This window comes from Nelumbo lutea, chromosome 1 (assembly GCF_056320005.1).
Source record: "Nelumbo lutea isolate HS-2025 chromosome 1, American lotus-T2T, whole genome shotgun sequence".
Classification (NCBI taxonomy): Eukaryota; Viridiplantae; Streptophyta; class Magnoliopsida; order Proteales; family Nelumbonaceae; genus Nelumbo; species Nelumbo lutea.
The window spans coordinates 98,742,602-98,761,820 of NC_142684.1; positions in this window are offsets into that span (position 1 = coordinate 98,742,602).

Genomic DNA, 19,219 nt, shown 5'->3' on the forward strand with positions numbered 1-19,219 from the left:
ACTGCCGACAGTCGATTTCAAACTTGTTTGAGATTTTTTTTGCAAAATATATTTATATGAAAATATATGTATATATATGTTTTAAGAAAAATGTTTGCAAAAGGTTTTAATTCCGGTGATCCATCCAAGTAGAGAGTGCAACACTGCACCTTGTAGTCGAGGGAGAGGTCCTCCCTTGTCGGGCAGTGTTTGATGAATAAGGGCTGAGAGGTTAAATGTAAGACCATTTAAGGTTATTATACCTGATGGGCTAGTCTCACTTAAGACCATTATCCTTGGTCCTTCATAGGATGGCTAGACTCAGGGACCATTTAGTGTAAATGTTGGGCCCATTAAGAGCCCATACTGATGGACTTAGGGGTTCACTGTGCTTAGTAGTGAATTTGGCCAAGCTTTGCCACAGAAGCTAGGATGAACCCGTATAAGCTTTTGTGAGGCCAATGTTGGGGTCCCATGCCATACAAAGAGAGCCAAATTGGCCAACAACTAAAAGGGGACGTGAGCCTACTTGCTTAATGGGCCTAAGGCCCATAATTAATTGGATTAATTAAGAAGTCACATGACAGCTTAAGCAGTCATCTGACTTGGGCGAATTTGGATATAGATATGGGCTTAGATCAGCAATGGGATAAGTGGATAACTCTTATCCACTTAAGGAGTCCAGATCCAAATAAATATTTGGATTAGGAAGCTCCTAATTAGATTAGGAGAAGTTGATCTTAAAGGCTTATAAATAGAGGAGGGCAAAGTGCTCCAGATTACACACTTCTGCTCTTAGTTCTCTCCTTCTGCTCTTGCCGCCCTAACCCTAGTTCGACCTCCAGTTCTTGGACTGATAGAGATCAGTTCTGATATTTTATTTTTGCAAGAAAACATCAGATCCAAATCGTGCTCACATCCCTTGCTCGATCCAAGCTGTTGGATTGTAGTTCTTGCTGAAGGACTGCATTGTTGAACCAAATTCTCCCTAAGTTGTGCTATCTTCAATGGAGGCTAGTTTTGGTACCCTCTTTGGGCGTGAACACCCACTTTAGGAGCTACTCGTGTGGAATCCTTATCAGGCATTCTTCTCTCTTTCTTTTGGTTTCAGATCTGGTCCGGTTCGGTGCAAGAACGATCCTTGAAAAATGTAGCTTTTATAAAACTAGGAATGCGATTCCAGGAAGGGTAAAAAGAAAAATTTTGAATTTTCACCCTACCATCTAGCATGGTTCGGCCATCCATATGATGGATTTCCCCTTCCTTCATAAATTCCATTAAATTAAGGATAAAATATAAAAACCTCCCCTAGATTTTGTAAAAGAATTCGACAAAAATCTCCCTTCTATCAATAACCAAGACAGAAAACGTTAAACCAATATAATCAAATTTTTGAAATACCTACTTTACCGTTTTGCAAATAAGTTTCCATTTATTTTTTCTGATACTACCACATGGCCCACCCTACATCTTTACAAACTTCCCTTCACCCCCTACCACGCAAGTTGCTGGACACGAATTGATGTCCAGGATGTCCTCGTCACCTAGCCCCACTACCAAGTGGCAACATCAAAAGCCTCTGCTAGTGTGGAAGATCCCTTGCACTCATCACTTTGCTTGTTCATGTCAGGTAGTAGGGTCCATTCATCCTATGCCACGTCATATGACATCATAGAGTTGAGTGCATTCTTCCCCTCATCAAGCCTTCTGGCGTCAAAAACCATTCGATCGGAATCCACCGCACAAGCAAAAACTTCCTTTGGCAGTTTTGCTCCACGATGCCATCCGTCGGACACAAAATTGAAAACAAACACAACGTTCGACACACCTCCCAAGTCGCCAACTTCCACCTGCCAATCACAACCAGCTTCCAGCGGTATGGCCTACCCTAGCACATTGGCAAAACAATGGCAGTCCCCCAGAACTCGTGGCAGGTTACCCACACACTAGTAGTATGTAAAAACAAAGAAAACAGAGGTGGGACGCGATAATTTATCGCAAATGTCATGGATTCATCGTAAAAGGAATGATGCTTATCGTAGGTATCTCTCATTGGATTAGAAGAGGAGGTATAAATACACTTTGCGTTGGTGTTTAACCGACCTATAACTAATTGATACAAGTGAGATGCAAGTGGTACAAGAGGTTGTAACCAACTGACAGGTGGCAAGCCAGTTGTCCATCATTATTCTAACACCCTCCCCTCAAGTTGGAGCATGGGAAGACGTAATGCCCAACTTGAGATCGAGGCTTTGAAATGATGACACTCCGAGAGCTTTGGTTAGGAAATCTACTGGCTCGTTGTTGCTATTGATGCAGAAGGTTTTGATCTCATTACTCTGAATGTGCTCTCGTACAAAATGGCAATCAATGTCAATGTGCTTTGTAAGTTCATGAAAAACCGGATTGGCAGTGACATGGAGAGCAGCTTGACTATCATAGTACAACTCCATGGGTGTTGCGACGTGAATTGTTAGATCTGCAAAAACTCGTTTGAGCCAAATGAGTTCTGAGGTTGTGATTGCCATAGCTTGATACTCGACCTCTACAAAAGATCGCAACACAGTGTGCTGCTTCTTAGCCTTCCAAGAGATCGGTGGCTGCCCAAGCATTATGATATAGCCTGTTGTGGACCGTCGGGTAAGTGGACAACTAGCGTAGTCGGAATCACAGAAGGCCCATACCACAAAGTCATTAGTGGATGGGATAAGGATTTCATGATGGGGGTGGACTTGAGACATCTGACCACCCATAAAGCAGCCTGGAGGTGCTCTTCTCGTGGATCTTGCATTAATTGATTGAGCTGATTTATTGCGAAACTAAGATTAGGCCTTGTGGTCGTAAGGTACAGGAGGCAGCCCACCAAATGCCTGTATTTGGCTGGATCTGAAAGGGCTAGACTGGCATCATTATTGAAGTGTCGTTGTTGTTCCATGGGAGTTGAACATGGTTTGCATTCGTGCATTCCAGTTTTGTTTAAAATGTCAACAATGTGTTTATGCTGACTTAAGAAGATGCCTGAGTTTGAACGAGCCACCTCAATGCCCAAAAAATATGTCAAGGGTCCAAGATCCTTGATGCTGAAACATTCATTGAGGTAAGATTTAAGGGAGGCAATACGGCTTGGGTCATTTCCTGTGATGATGAGGTCATCTACATACACCAGGACTACAACAAAGGAGTTGTCTTGTTTGCTTGTGAAAAGTGAGTAGTCTGCCACTAATTGGGTAAAGTCAGCACTCAAGAGCGCATGAGTGAATTTTTGGAACCACGTCCGTGAAGCTTGTTTGAGGCTATATAAGGAATTTTGGAGTTCGCAAACTCGTTGATCGCCATCTTTGGCAAATCCAAGAGGGATGCGCATGTAAATATCTTCCTGGAGCTCACCATAGGGAAATGCATTGTTTACATCAAGTTGAAGTTTTCAACACTTGGCAACAACCACTGCAATCAGGCAACGAACAATAACAATCTTTGCTATAGGTGCAAAGGTGTAATGGTAGTCAAGCCCTTTGACTTGATTGTAACCTTTTGCCACCAAATGAGCCTTGTATCTCTCAATGCTACCATCAACTCTCAACTTGATCTTGTAGATCCATTTTGAACTTATGGCCTTCTTTCCAGGTGGTAAGTCTACGAGTGTCCATGTGTTTTTGCGCTCAAGTGCTTCAATTTTGGTTGTCATTGCTTGTCACCATTTGGGATCATTAACAAACTTAGCAAAGGAAGATGGTTCTATTTCTAAGGTAATCATAGCTAGACAAACACCCGGGCTGGTGACCACATTAGCAAGAGAAGGTGGAAGTTGGTAGTCATATGAGCACAAGCGTGTGGGGACTTGTTGAGGTCTATGCAGTCATGGGCTAGGCTGGGTTGAAGCTTGGTTATTTTCTTCAATGGCTATTCCTGGTCTGCCAATGGGTGTGCTTGTGATTGGTGGTGTTTCATGCATGCCATGGACCAATGGATCAGGTGATATGATTGAATCATGGTTGGATGCAGGCAATGGAATGACAGGAGTGGTTGATGTTGAGTGTGAACTCTGAAATGGAAATTGATCTTCATAAAATAAGACATCCCGGGAGGTGAAAATGTGCCCAGTGACTATATCAAACACATGATACCTTGTTTGACCAAAGGGGTACCCAACAAACATACAGTGTGTTGCCCTACTAGAAAATTTATCCTAAGGTTTGGGCTGCACTTGTGCATAACAAAGATAGCCAAACACTCACATGTGGTTGTAACTTGGGGTTTATTGCAGTAGTATTTCTGATGGAGATTTTCCTGAAAGGAATGGTGTTGGTAGCCAATTAATGATGTATGTGGTCGTGAGGAGACATTTGCCCCAAAATGTGACAAGTAGTGAAGCCTAGAAGCGTAGCGCACGGAAGACTTCTAGCATGTGACGGTGCTTGTGCTCTGCAACACCGTTTTGCTGAGGGTTTTCTACACAAGAATGTTGTTGGGTTATGCCTTGTTCAGCGAAGTAATTGAGAAGAGGAACAGAAAAGAATTCCTTGCCATTATCCGATCGAACTTGTCAAACGAAGTGGCCATATTGCCTTTTTTCCATAGCACAAACAGATATGAGATGACGAACAACTTCAGATTTAAATTTCAAAAGATAAGTCCAAGTACATCTCGTATGATCATCAACAATGGTAAGAAAATAATGTGTGCCTATGTGTGATGGAGTCTTGTACCCTCCCCATAAATCGCAATGTATCAGGTCAAAGGGTTGAGAAGCCCGAGACTGTTGAACTGGAAATGGTAATCTGGACTATTTGGCCTTGTGGCATGCATCACAGCAGCAGCCCGAGACTGTTTGGCCCTGAAGGGCCTGAATTTCTGGAATGAGAGAAAGACGCTATGATGAGGCATGTTCAAGTTGTATGTACCAAAGCTCTTGGCCTTTATTTGATGTTGCAGTGAACACAACAGAATTAAGTTTACCCATCCCAATCATGGTTGGAGAGACAAGGTCCTGGAGAACACAAAATGAAAGAAAGAATAAAACAACACATTGCCGCTCCTTTGTAAGTTTGTTAATAGAAAGTAAGTTGTAGTGGAATTTTGGGACATGTAAAACATGATTGATGAACAGGTTCGGTCCAAGATTCATAATTCCCTAATGAGATGTAGTTGTAATAGTCCCATTCGGAAGATGAATTGGTTTAGAAGAATGCAGCTAAGTGCGATTAGATAACAATGATGCAGTGGAAAGCATATAGTCAGACGCACCACTATCTACACTCCATCCAACAGAAATAGTGGAGTGCTTACTAGAAAGATTTACATGCGTAGCTGATTCATGGTTCTCTCTGCTCAACAGTCCCATTAGCTGGTTATATTACTAGATCCTCAACCCAGCGATTGGTGATTTCATCATCATTGGTGTCTGCATTAGCACATGAACTTGGTTGGGGAGTCTTGCCGGACTTTGCAGAACGATTTGGTCTGCCTTTCTCCCATCTGGCAGGGTAACCCACAAGCTTGTAACGTCATTCCCTTGTGTGCCCAGTTTTCTTGCAGTGATCACAAACAAACTTAGAATGATTGTGATTCTCAGAGTCTTGAGGCATGGATCTTGATACACTATTCAAGGCAGCAACTTCAGGGTTGGGTGGTCCTTGAAGGGAGATAGACATCTGGTGGCGTTCTTCTTGGATTACCAGAGAATACGCCTTGTTCAAACTTGGTAATGGATCCGATTCTAGAATATTCAACCGGATGATGTTAAAAGATTCATTCAAACCCATCAAGACTTGGTGGAGTTTCTCTTTCTCATGGCCTGCAATGAATTGTTTCAAGGCTCCACAAGTGCATTAAGGAAGATTGGTGAGGCTTCCGAGTTCATCCCACAACCCTTTTGAGTCTTGTGAAATACTCGGCTACAGTTAGGTCTCCTTGTTGCAGCATTGTCAAGTCCCGTTTCAACTGATGGATCCATGGGATGTTGCTCTATGCAAATCTTTCTTCTAACTCTTTCCAGATCTCAGAAGCTGAGTCAATGAAGGCTACACTTTCGTGGAGTTCTTTGGCTAAAGAATTAAATAGCCAAGAATCCACCATTGAATTACCTTTAACCCAAGCATTCTCGTCTGGTGATGATCTTGCTAGCCGTGGCAAAGATCTGTCCATGAACCTGTATTTGTTCTTTGCTCTCAGTGCATTCTTCATGGCCTGTTGCCATGTCGGATAATTGTCTCCGGCCAACGAAAAGGATACAAGAATGCTTCCTAGGTTATCAGATGGGTGTAGGTAGTAAGGAGAAGTTGGATCAGATTCCATGGCCGTCACGGCTGGAAACAATGGCGGGTTTAACAGTGATGAGAACAAAGGGGATAAAGAATGAGGGAGTCACATGTTGCTTCAATTGCAAAAGGCAGTAGCAATGGAAGGGATTACAGGCTTTGATACCATGTAAAAACAAAGAAAACAGAGGCGGGGTGAGAGAGTTTATCGCAAATGTTGTGGGTTCACCACAAAAGGAATGATGCTTATCGCAGGTATCTCTCATTGGATTAGAAGAGGAGGTATAGATACATTTCGTGGCAATGTTTAACCGACCTATAACTAATTGATGCAAGTGGTACAAGAGGTTGTAACCAACTGACAGGTTGTCACAAGTGTTCTTTTCACCGCGCCATCAAGTGCCATCCATCGTGCCTACAGCCGCCACTCTAGTGTCCAAGTGTGTGTCATGGGTGGGCTATGCATGTACTTTTGTATGGGGGGATTGCCAATGGCATTCTTTTAATTACTTAGTATGATTTTTCATCCTTTTGATGTATCTTTATGTTATTCCCCCAAAAGCTTAAGGTACTTTTTGAGGGGAGGTAGGTAGTCGAGTGGGTCATAAGCATGTAAAGGTTAAGTACGAGATCCCCTCGACACTGAACTGTGTGCTTGTGCTTGTCATCCATTAATGCAATACAAGTAGCCTTTTTGACTAACTCGTGTGCCATCTTGTTGCCTTTTCTTGTGTTGTTGCTTGTTACATAGGCTTACTCGTCACATTTGAGTGTCGCACGGGGCCCCAACGACTAGCCCCGTGACAAGTTGGCAAGCCAGTTGTCCATCATTATCCTAACATAGTAGGTTCAAGAAGTGTAAGACGATAAGTAGGTGTAGCTACGCACTTCACAACGCCTAAAGCTCGATTTGGCTCAGCTCGTGTGAGAACAATAATGGGCTGGCTCAAGCCATTGGACTTCCTTCAGTGGTGAAATTGCACCGACTCAAGCTCTTCTTTCTAGCCTTTACAAACCGAGGAGACAATGCCCATTGGACTTCCTCCAACGGTGAAACTACACCAACTCAAGTTCTTCTTTCTAGCCTTTACAAACTGAGGAGACTGTGACCACTGGACTTCCTCTGGCGGTGAAACTGCACCAACTCAAACTCTTCTTTCTAGCCTTTACAAACTGAGGAGACAATGCAAACTAGACTTCCTTTGGTAGTGAAATTGCAATGACTCAAGCTTTTCTTTCCAACCTTTACAAACCGAGGAGGCAATGAAAAAGCCTGTGTATGGAATGCAAGTTAAGCATTCACGGGCGATCTCATCTCGAAGGAATGGAATCAAATCCATCATAGACGACTAAAAAGAACAAATTAAAATCAAGATTTATCAAAAGGGAACCGAGAGAGAACCAGTTTGCTTTTAACAACAAAGCAAAGAAAGAGAGGGGGAGAGAGAGAAGACACTAAATACTCGGTGATTAGGTTGATTGATGGAGAAAAGAAAGTGGAGTTTTAAAAAGGGTAAAGAAATATAGGAAGAAAACGGAAAGGAAAGACCTATGTGTTGCGTTCCTCATCTTCATACGGTGGAGTTCAGTCGACGGGAGAGGAAAAGAGGATAACATGTCCACTGGAGTATTTCAGTAAAAAATAGATGCAAACTAATTTGCAAAAGGTATTCCAAAATTTTGATTCATCAGTTTAACGTTTTTCGTCTTGGTTATTGACAGAAAGGAGGTTTTTGTTGAATTTTATAAAAATCTAAGAAAGGCCTTTGGTATAGTAAAACAATAGGGGAGGTTTTTATGATTGTCAGAAACTTCATGGGAGATTTTTGTATTTTATGATTGTCATTTCTAACAATTAGATATAGCTTTTCTTTCCTATTAATTAATTTTCAAAAATTTTATAATTGTGACTTTTAAAAATATTAAAATTTTAAATTTAAAGTACTAAATTTGATTACAATTTAATTAATTTGAAAATTTATAAATTCTAAATTTTTTATAATAATAAAATTAAATATATTTATCATAAACAAATCATTTAAACTTTTATACCAAATTTTAATTGGTATTTAAATTTACTTGAAAATAATATAAAATAATTTTTAAAACTAAAAAGTATAATAACTGTTCAAAAAATTAGAATCGTATATTATTCTACATTTATTTTTAAATTCAATTTATTTTGATTAATTAAACTCAAATTTATATATACCCAATTTATTTTTATTTTAATTAATTTCATTCTAAATTTCATCCATTGATTCAAAAATAAGATATCATTCATATATTGTCATTAAGTTAATTTAAATTTTCTAATAAATAGTTTTAAAATTATATTATGTAAATTAATTTGAAAATAATAAAATGTAATTTTTATGTATTAATTAATTAATTTTATATCCTTGAACTATTTATATGTAAAATATTATGAAGTATATTATTTTAAATATTATTACAATCAATATTAAATTAATAAAAATGAATTTTATCATTTTTTATTTTTTACTAACTAATCTTCAAAAATATTACAATCATATATAAATTCTATTGTTTAAATGGAATTTATTTTGAATAATTGAAGGGAACTTAAATTTACTCAAGCAATTATTAATTTTAATTTCATTTATATTGAATATTTTAAAATTATTTTATGGGATTTTTAAAATAACTATTTATTAATTACATGTTAAAACTAATGTAATTATTTTTTATCTCCATTTAATTAAGTGTACTTTCTTTCTGATCAATTCATTGTAAAATTTTTATATATTTACTAATTAATTTTTAAACTTTTGTCATTTAATATTCATTTTTATTCCATTATATTCATTTTATAATTTATATCTTACTTAATTATTAACATTATAAGTGTTGGTTAAATTTTTGGCTTCATGGGACTGTATACAGTGGTGGCAATGGGTTCTGATCTCAAGTCTTACTACAACCAGTTAATAGAGAACCTACCATTAAGGGGTCTGTCACAAAGGCCCTCTGTACTATGATCATGAGACAAAGACCCTTTTAGCCTTCCCTCCAAAAAGCTGTTACAATAATTTTTAATCCCCATACCCATACTACCTTGTAATCTGTCTTCTTCCTTTTCCATTTCTCCTTAACAACGTTGGGATTGAACCCATTTTCAAGAGTTTGGTGCAACTGCATTGAACGAGTGAGAGGTGATACAAACTAACGCCTCTCGGACAGGAGCAGGTGCAGAAGCGGCGGCAACGTACCGTTTTGTTTCTGTAGTTCCGTTCCCTCTACGGGTCTTATTCCTTACTCCTTAGTACCCGGTCAATTATAAAATCAGAACTCGGAACCAACCTCCCACATGTCTCTCGTTTCTGCACCCTGTGTTTCTCTCAAGTCGTTAATAACACCAACCCATCGAGAGCGGGGCAGCAACTGGTTCGGTGGAAGTACAGAGGGGCAGCAACTGGTTCGGTGGTGACAGAGGTCGCGGAAACTGTGGGAAGGAGCAGAAATAGAAAAAGAAAATAAATAATAAAAGATGAACAGAGAGGGAGAGAGGCCGGTGGTGGATTCGCCGCCGCTGCAATCAGTTGTAACGGTGGAAGTCGGTGATGGGTTTGAAGGCGGAGGCGACGGTGGAAGTGGAGAGGACATCTTCAAAAGAGGGACGCCGCTACAATCCTCCGCCGGTGGAAGCGGAGGCGTCGGTGACGGCTTCGAATCCGCCGCCGCTGCAATCCTCTGATCTCTGATCCCCATCTGCCGTTGCTTGGACCTGAGCTGCATACTGCAAGTTCCAGAGGACATCTTCAAAAGAGGGGCGCCGCTGCAATCCTCCGCCGGTGGAAGCGGAGGCGTCGGTGACGGGTTCGAATCCACCACTACTGCAATCCTTTGATCTCTGATCCCCATCTGCCGTTGCTTGGACCTGAGTTGCATACTGCAAGTTCCAGAGGACATCTTCAAAAGAGGGACGGCTGGATGATTCTTCAGAAGAAGTGGTGAGGACAACTGGATCCACAATTCTTTTTCAACCATCATGGCTACCAAATGATGCCTGCAAAAGGAGAATACTAGTCTCAGATTCATTTATATTTCAAGCAACGAAGTCCCAACATCTGCACACAAGCTGATAAAATGACAGATTCAAGACTAGTTCTAACTCATATTTCAAGCAACGAAGTCCCATTCTTTAACCCCTGAAAAACCCTCTTCAACTGATGAGACCCTTCTCTCCTGTGTTGGAATTTCTTTGTTCGTTTTTCTCTTTACTCTATCTATCATGTCTTCTTCTCTCCTTTTGTTTCTCTCTACTATTTTTTTTTTTTTTTGGTAAATTACAAAGTAATGTTGTTAGTTGAGTTTGGGAAGATGAACAGTGTTTTTTAGTTATTATAAGGATAATATGGGGATTAAAATATATTGTAACGGACGAAAAGCTAACTGAAAATGGTATTTGTCTCACGGTCATAGTATAGGATATAGGAGGGGTCTTTGTGGCAAAACAAAATACAGGCGGTCTTTATAATTTACCTTAATTTTAATAAACAAAATTTATAGATCACACTCATCTCTATAAAAATGAGCCCTTGCCTGATTTCAACCCAAGAGCCCAAGTGGCCTAATGGCCAACTGCATGCATTTTTAACCACCAACCTACCTTTTACATCCTGACAATAAATGAAATGAGTTAAATTTTATTAACATTAACGTCTACATATAATCTAAATAAGAAAAAGCATATACTTATGTTCAACAATTCTAACTACAAATTAAAAAGAATAATATTCAAAATTGGTATTATATAAATTAATGGAATAAATAATTTATTAAATCTATATGTATATCAAAAATGATTTTTAATTTCAAAACAATATATATAAATAAAAATAATAATAATAAAATATTTATTTTAATACTTAAAATTTATAAATTTGTACATAATATGTATACTAAAAGTTTTATAAATTCTTAATTATTATTTTAATTTTCATTAAATAACAATGTATTTATTATTTATAAAAATAAAAATGTTGTTTATAAAATATTTGAGAATATAGTATAAATTGAATCTATCAAATCCACTAATAATTTTTTATATTATAAAATTTATAAAAATAAAATTATTAATAGTGGAATAATTATTTTACTAATTAAAATTTATGAATTTTCATATGATATGTATCTTCAACATTTTAATACATTTGATATATTTTAAGTTAAGATTATATATTTTTATAAATTATTAAATGATATCTTATTTACATTTTACAATAACATATTTATTGTTTATAAAATTGAAAATATTGTTTACCAAACATTTGACAAATAATTTTTAGTTTATTTTTTGCTAATGTTAAAAGTTAAATATAGTAAATAGAAAAAAAAAACTGATAATAAATTGATATGTTTATTGCCTTAGACTTTAATAGAAAATAAAATAATAATGAATTTGTGTATGTATTAATTTGTAAAATCTATATAATGTGTCTTGGACTCTTGAAAGTCCTAATATTCTTAATTGATTAAAATATTAATTATTATATAAATATAATAATTAACAATTACTTGATTGTTGCTCATTTAACAATAATTTACAAAATTATTGCTGAAAATAGTTATGAAAAAAAAAATTGCTCAATTGTTGCCAACAATTAACACGACTGTTCCATATGGTACTTTTATGCAACAAGCAATAAAGTATTACTAAAAAGTCCAATGGACAATGGTTTCAACAAATTGTGGTTGAAACAAAACTTTTGATAACACTCACGATTAATTGTTAGAAAAAAATTAAATTTTCTAAAAATTTAGCTAACTATTGCTAAAAAACTAATTTTCAATTCTTGATTGGTGCTAAATACTTTTAATCACAGCTTTGTTAGCACTAGTCAATCCTATCTTTTATTTTGTTTGTCTATTTGACAAACAGACAGACTCGATTTAAATTAAACATCATATGTATATGGTATTTATTAGCACTAGTCATTTTTTCTAGGGTAAATTTCTTAAACTATCCTTACCGTTTAGTTAATTGACTAAGTGTATCCTTACTGTTTAAAAATTGACTAACAATATTCTTACTGTTTTTGACAATTGATTAACTTTATCCTTACCGTTAGGTTCTGTTAATATTCCATTAAAACTCATAAGGACATGACAATTTTTTTAAAAACCCAATTTTACCCTCCACCTCCGACTTCCCCTCTTTTGTTTTACCCTCCACCTCTGACCTCCCTCTCTTTCACTGTAGATCTCTGATCTTTCCCTTTCCTCTCATTCTCTTCTCAAGAACTACAGAGGTCGAATGCTATAAGGAAATCGCAGTTACAACCTTTCCCCTCTTCCTTTTCCCTCTCATTCTCTTCTCCGGAACCCCTGGAACCATCGGAACTGCAGAAGTCGAACGCTATAGAGGTTTTTCGTTGGAATTTTCTTATGGGCACCCCTCCAGCAGAAGTGCTGCTCAAGAAGATCCAAGAGCTCGAAGCTGGGTATGCTCACCTTAAGAAAGAGATGTCGAAACTGATTCTTAGCACCACTGGTGGCACTGACTCCAAAATGGACCACGGGCATCAGCGCTCCCACTCTGTATTGCCCGAGAGATCTAGATTGGCCGCTTCGAGGAGGAAAAGTGGTAGTGGCTGCAAAGGAGGTGCTTCTTGGAAAAAGGGTTCCTCGTCTTTCAGGCATTCGTTGTTGTTGCAGAGGGAGAACAAGAGCCATGGTGTTTTGAATTTGGGACAAGGTGGTGGGCCGGCAGCTGCCAAATTTTCGGATAAGCTGTATTTGAATATTTTGCAGTTCATGGGATAATCGGTTCAAATATTCGATATCAGTGGCCGTATCATTCACTGGTGAGCCATTCTATTCTGTTGTTTTGTAGATTTTTTTTTTCTTTCGGCTGTCGACCTTTGCTTTCTCAGGGGATCGGGATTGGTGATTTTAGATTACAGTTGTGTATGGATTGAGTTTGATTGTCGCCATTGAACACTAGTTGGTGGTGTTGATTAATTGATATCTTGCATTGCACGATAATTAGTAATAGTTTATATTTGTTTAGTTTTCTTCTTCAATTAGCCTCTACTATGTCTTTCTAATGGAGCTTAGGTTCTCAACCTGTTATGACTTCTTTATCTTTAACCACTTGTAGATGTTCAATTTGACAGGAATAGAACATCTGAGCACCTTTATGGTTATCTGGCATTGGAAGCCCTTGGTCAGGACGCCATTGAACTTCTTACAGATTGCAAGTACGCCGTATAACCATGGGAGAAAGCTGGGCCGGCCAGTTCCCTGTGAAGAAGAAATCAGGAGAAAGGTTTCTGGTCATTGCTACCAACACGCCATTTTATGACGATGGTGGCCACTGAGAGGTTGGATGCAGAGGTCGGCGCCCCTATTGTTCTGTTCGCCAGAACTGCTGCAAATGCAGAGGTTGGAGGTAGAGAATGAAAGGGAGAGGGAAAAATCCGAATAAGGAACCCAGATTTGACATCTGAGAAATACTCAGATCTGAGATCTGGTCATCATCCGCTATTCCGGAAGTTTCAAAGAGAATGAAAGGGAGAGGGAGAGATCCGAGTAAGGAACCCATATCCGAGTATCTCTCCGATGTACAAGGAACCCAAATCCGGTCATCATCCTCCATTCCGGAAGTTTCGACGAAGAGAATGAGAGAGAGAGAGAGAGGGAGAGATTCGAATAATCTATAGTGGAGGGTAAAATAGTCTTTTTAATCTCTATTGATGCACTTTAATGATTAAAAAGGATTAGTCAATTGTCAAAAACAATAAGGGTAGAGTTAATCAAGGAGACATTCAGTCAATTAACTAAATCATAAAGATAATTTAAGAAACTTACCATTTTTCTATTATCATGAAAATTTTTGTTGGCTTTTAAATGGGCCCTATCCCTTACGATCAAATTCTCAAATAGGTTCAACATAACTCTTTTCTATTTGGACCTAGCCTTCATAAAACCTTGGCATAAAAGGAGGGACCACATGGGGCTCATCTTGTTAAATTCAAATGTCATGCCTTTAGTGGATCATGGAAATAAATCAAGCCAAGCCCATCTTACATCCTATATAAGGAAATTTAGTCAAGTATTGAAGTGAGAATAGTTTATGAGATATCATTAGTTTTCTCCATAAACAACAATTTCCCAACATTCTCCCCTCTAAAAACTATAACTAAAATCAATCAAATCCTAACCAATTAAGGCACATGTCATTTCTTGGTCAATAATTAAGGAGATAATGCAATTGATGAAACATTATTTTCTTTATTAATTGCAACGTTTCACATCCTCTCTAGATAAGGTAATATGAGCCAATCAAATCTTTAATCATAGATATGAAGAGATCAGACCATGCAATGTATAAATACTGGCTGCCATCAAGATTCCTAGACCATAAAAGGGTGCATACACCAATCCTCTCAAGAACATCAATAACACTTAGACTTCTCCAAGGTGCTTCTTTTGATCAGGCTTTATAAGCCCAATTAAAGGATATAAGCACAATTTGCTAAATTCATACCACCTCAAAGGGTAGTTGGGTAATCCCACCAAGCAACCTAAGTGCAACACGCGTATAGAACAACAATGGTTACTAGTACAATTAGACCAACTCCAACAAGACCATTAACTCCTATATGCTTATTGCTAGGGGTGAACATTATTCGGTTAAAACCGAAAAATCAAATCGAAAATTTTGGTTTCGATTTGTTGGATTCAGTTTGTTTGGTTTTTGGTTAATTCGGTTAACTGAATAAATTGAACTTTAGTATATAATATGTAAGATATAATATATAATATGTATGATATAATATATAATATACAACATATAATATATAATATATTATATATTAATATAATGAAATTTGATTTCATAATATATTTTATATTATATAATATATATTGTGTTATAATATATTTAATATAGAATATATTATTAAAATTAGGTTTTAACTGAAATAACCAAAAACTGAACCCAAAATTTTGGTTTCGGTTATTTCGATTTTTCTAAAATTTAGTTTCGGTTTGATTTTTATTTTTCACTCCAGTTTTTAATATTTTGATTTATTTAGTTCGGTTTTTAACTGAATAAACCTAATGCCTCCCCTACTTATCATAGGCTAATGGTCAACCATGTAGATTTATCTCAAGTGTTATGAAAGAAGAAGAAAGACTGACCTATGAGGTAGTACGAGATCCATTGCTCCTACATCCAATCACTCTCCTCTCTAAATAGTCATCAAAGGTGTATATATCTCTCTCTCAATCTCTCTAAGGCTATTCTCCCTCTAAGAAATCTCACTCATCTCAACACATCTCACACCTCAAGTTACTACCAAGCTCATCAACTTGCCCAGCTTGTCCATCGACTGACTTGATTGTCAAAGACTCCTTCCATGGGGATCCACCACAAGGCATATAGCATTTTCTTTTGATTGTAAGTATGTCATTCCAATTGAGGCCTTTCAACTAGGCTTCCAAATTTTACCCTTTTAACGGAAGTGGGCATCAACAATCGGCTTTATTTATGGGAAATTGAATGAAAAGACCTCCCCACCAATTTCATTGATCATGCCTCCCAAGATGAGAACTACATAGAACCATACTTAGAGAGAGTCCTTGCATGCTTCTTCCTCGACAAAGGACCCTTAGAATTAGTTCCAACATCAAGCAATCACCTGGGAGTAGTTTAATGAGTTCTAACAATAAATCCAGGACCACGTTGCCATGATGAGGAACGTGGCACCTCCTTTGATTGCCCGCCAAGGGTAAAATAGAAAGGCTAGAGAATCTAACCCTCCAACTTGGTGTGCTGACCACCAACTCATTCTAACATCTAAGCACCCTTCAAAAGTCATATGAGAGGAAAACCCCCTAAAGTGGTGGATTCTAGACACAAAGCTAAATCAAGCTTAGTTAGGGACAAACTTATCCAATCCCTAAAATTGAGCACAAGTGAGGATGACCTGGATGGGTAGATCTATAAAATGAAGGTTAGGCTCATTATGATCGAAGTAGAGCAAAAGCACCAACCTCACAGTCTCCTAAAATCCACCCTTCACCTAGGATATATATAGATGAACCTCTCTCGTTGAAGTTCAAGATGCCTAGTCTTGTGCACTACAACGGTACTGGGGACCCAGTTGATCACTTAGAGAGCATCAAGGCCCTCATGCTCCTGTACGAGGCCTCTAGGGAAATTATGTGCCAAGCCTTCTTTGCAACCCTAAAGATGCAAATTCAACTATGGTACTTGAAATCCCAACTTTGGCTTATCAACTCTTGGAAATAGTTCAACAAACAATTCATTAAGTACTTCATCAGTAGCAAGTGACAATGGAGGACCTTGGCACGCTTATTTAACATCAAGAAAAATTGGATGATCCCCTCTCAGACTATGTGTGGTGATCAAGCTGCCTCAACTAGACAAAATAGCAAATGTTAGTTCAACTTCAAGGTAGAAACTAGTAGCTAGCTAGCTCTTTATGAGTTTAGAGCTTGGCATAGCCCTGACTAGGGGTTAGGCATAGAGAACGATGATGAAAAATAGACCTCAATTAAATATCTGACTTTAGAAAATAATATTCACCAGCTGATTGAATGCATCACAATGGTGGTCACCTCTTGACCTTAGGTTAGAACTTTAGGCAAAAACTCTTACTAAGGTTGGGTTCGACAATAAGTGATGGCTAGACCATTCCTTGAACTCTATTAATTTTGAGGTCGAAACCAACCTGCCCACACTTGGGCAAAAGGAAGGTTACCTCCTGATCTCAAACTAAGAATTTCAAACCAAAGGCCAATCTATATACTCAACCAATGTACTACAATGCAAGAAAAGATAAAACAATGTGCATAATTCAAGCTAAAGCAAGGCTCAACTCGATGGGGGCATCACTAGCAACAGTGTCATCACTATCTTCTATCACATTGACCTTGACCACTCCTTGATCCATTTTGAGGATGTTCACTCTACTAAGATTGTTTCCTTTGTGAAGATTATCTAACACTCCTTCTTGGACTCGTCAATTCACTTCTCAACCTCCTAAAGCACCCTCTACAAAGATTCTACCTTGTCCCTTAGCATAATGAGACCCTCCTCGACAACTAGAAGTTTGGCTTCGACCACCTCCTGGCTTATTATGAGCTTATTGAGCTTAATGCCTAGTTTTGAGCCCAATAAATGAGGTTATGGGTAAGAGTTTTAGTCTACAACATAACTAGCTCATATTAGAAGCAATTATAGGGAAAACACCAAGCTGATGAACCAAAATTACTGACCTCCATAAGCTTCCTCTTAAGATACACCTTCAACATCAGGTTGGTCATGGTTAACATCTCTTTTGGATCTTCTAGGAGGAGAATACCCCAAAAGATCTCAATGAAAACCTTTATCCCTGATTCTATATTCCAACCTAACCTTTCCATCTTGACAAAAGGGTGGAGTTATGGCAATAGGAACATAAGTTGTGGCCTTCTCACCAATCTTGACCAAAGCAACAACCAAAGTCTTAACAATTGTCTATTCAATCCACTTGGCAGCAACCTATTCATCCACCTCCACCACAACCATTTTGATGCGCTGGCTAATGGCCCTTATCCATTTGGCTAATGACCTCTTCATCCCCAGCCCCCTTGTGAAATATGAAAAAAAAAAAGCAACTTCATTTTCTAGTCATAGATTGAGAAGGGGTAACCATCCAAGATATTAATATGAGGTCAAATTGTGAAGTAATACCAACCTCACTAGGTCCAATCCATGGCAATGGACCATGAAAATGAGGCCAACAAGAAAACAAATGGCATTTAGGAAAAGATAACCTAGAGAAAGGCTAAAGTTACTGAACGCCATGCAAACCAGAGAATGCAAAGGGAACCTCAACAAACCTGGAGGTTATGCTCAAAAAATTCACACCTTATACTCATTATAAAAGACTCTCCTTAGATCCTCAGAGTTGGAAAGCCTAAATCTATATGAGTCAGGAATGAAGTACTACTCTTGGATTCTCTTTAAGTTTTCTAGCTTAAAGGTGTGCTACCAACATTGGACTCCTTACTTGAGGTCAAACCCTTGATAGCAAAAATAATGTGACCTGACTTGTTTGAATTTTCCTCATTACCTTGACAAGGCAACACAATTTGCACAAAACTAGATGCAAAATGTGAAGACAAAGTACACAAGGAAAAGAACTTACAAGAGGATAGATATTGGAAGACCAAAGGTTAAAAGTGATAAATCGTACTTTCCCGATCTCAACTACATTTAGTGCAAGAACACAAGGCAAGAGACAGGGTCTTTCGACACCCCTTCTTATAATAGCCACCAATGGATCAAATCAAGGATGAGAAAATGGTTAAGATGACAACTCTTCATCTCCTCGTTGCCATGTGTATCTCTTTGTATATTGAGCCAATGCTTTAGCAAGGTGCATCAAGACTAAGTGCACCCTAAATAGGTGTAATGCTTTGATGAACTTGCTAGTATAAGCGGCACAACTCTTGGAATCAACAATAACTCTTTCAAAGGCAGCGTAGGAGAGGAGCCTCACACTTGAACAATGTCAAGTCAAAAGTAGTCTAGAACTATTTCCTTTGGTCAAGTCAACAAGGCACTATCTTATTTCACATCAATCACCTTGACTTTGGAAGTGGGGACCAAGTGATGCGTCCAAATCGCCTATACTAGTAGGATAGTGCCACGTGTCCCACCTCAATGGGCAATATGATAAATTCCTGCTAGCCTAGAGGGCAATTAGGTAATTCTACAAGGTGTCAGCACTAGATTTTTTCTTAATCCTCTCTTTTGATGCCCGATTAGATCATCCTAATCACTTTTAGACACTAAATAATTCTAGGGTGATGAAATCCAACTCAGATATCCTTAGATTCACCACTAAACTTGCAAGATTCCAATCCAACAATTCCAATCACTTCCCATAAACACCTCTATCATATGTTCCAACCTAAACTTCTGAACGATAACCTTAAAT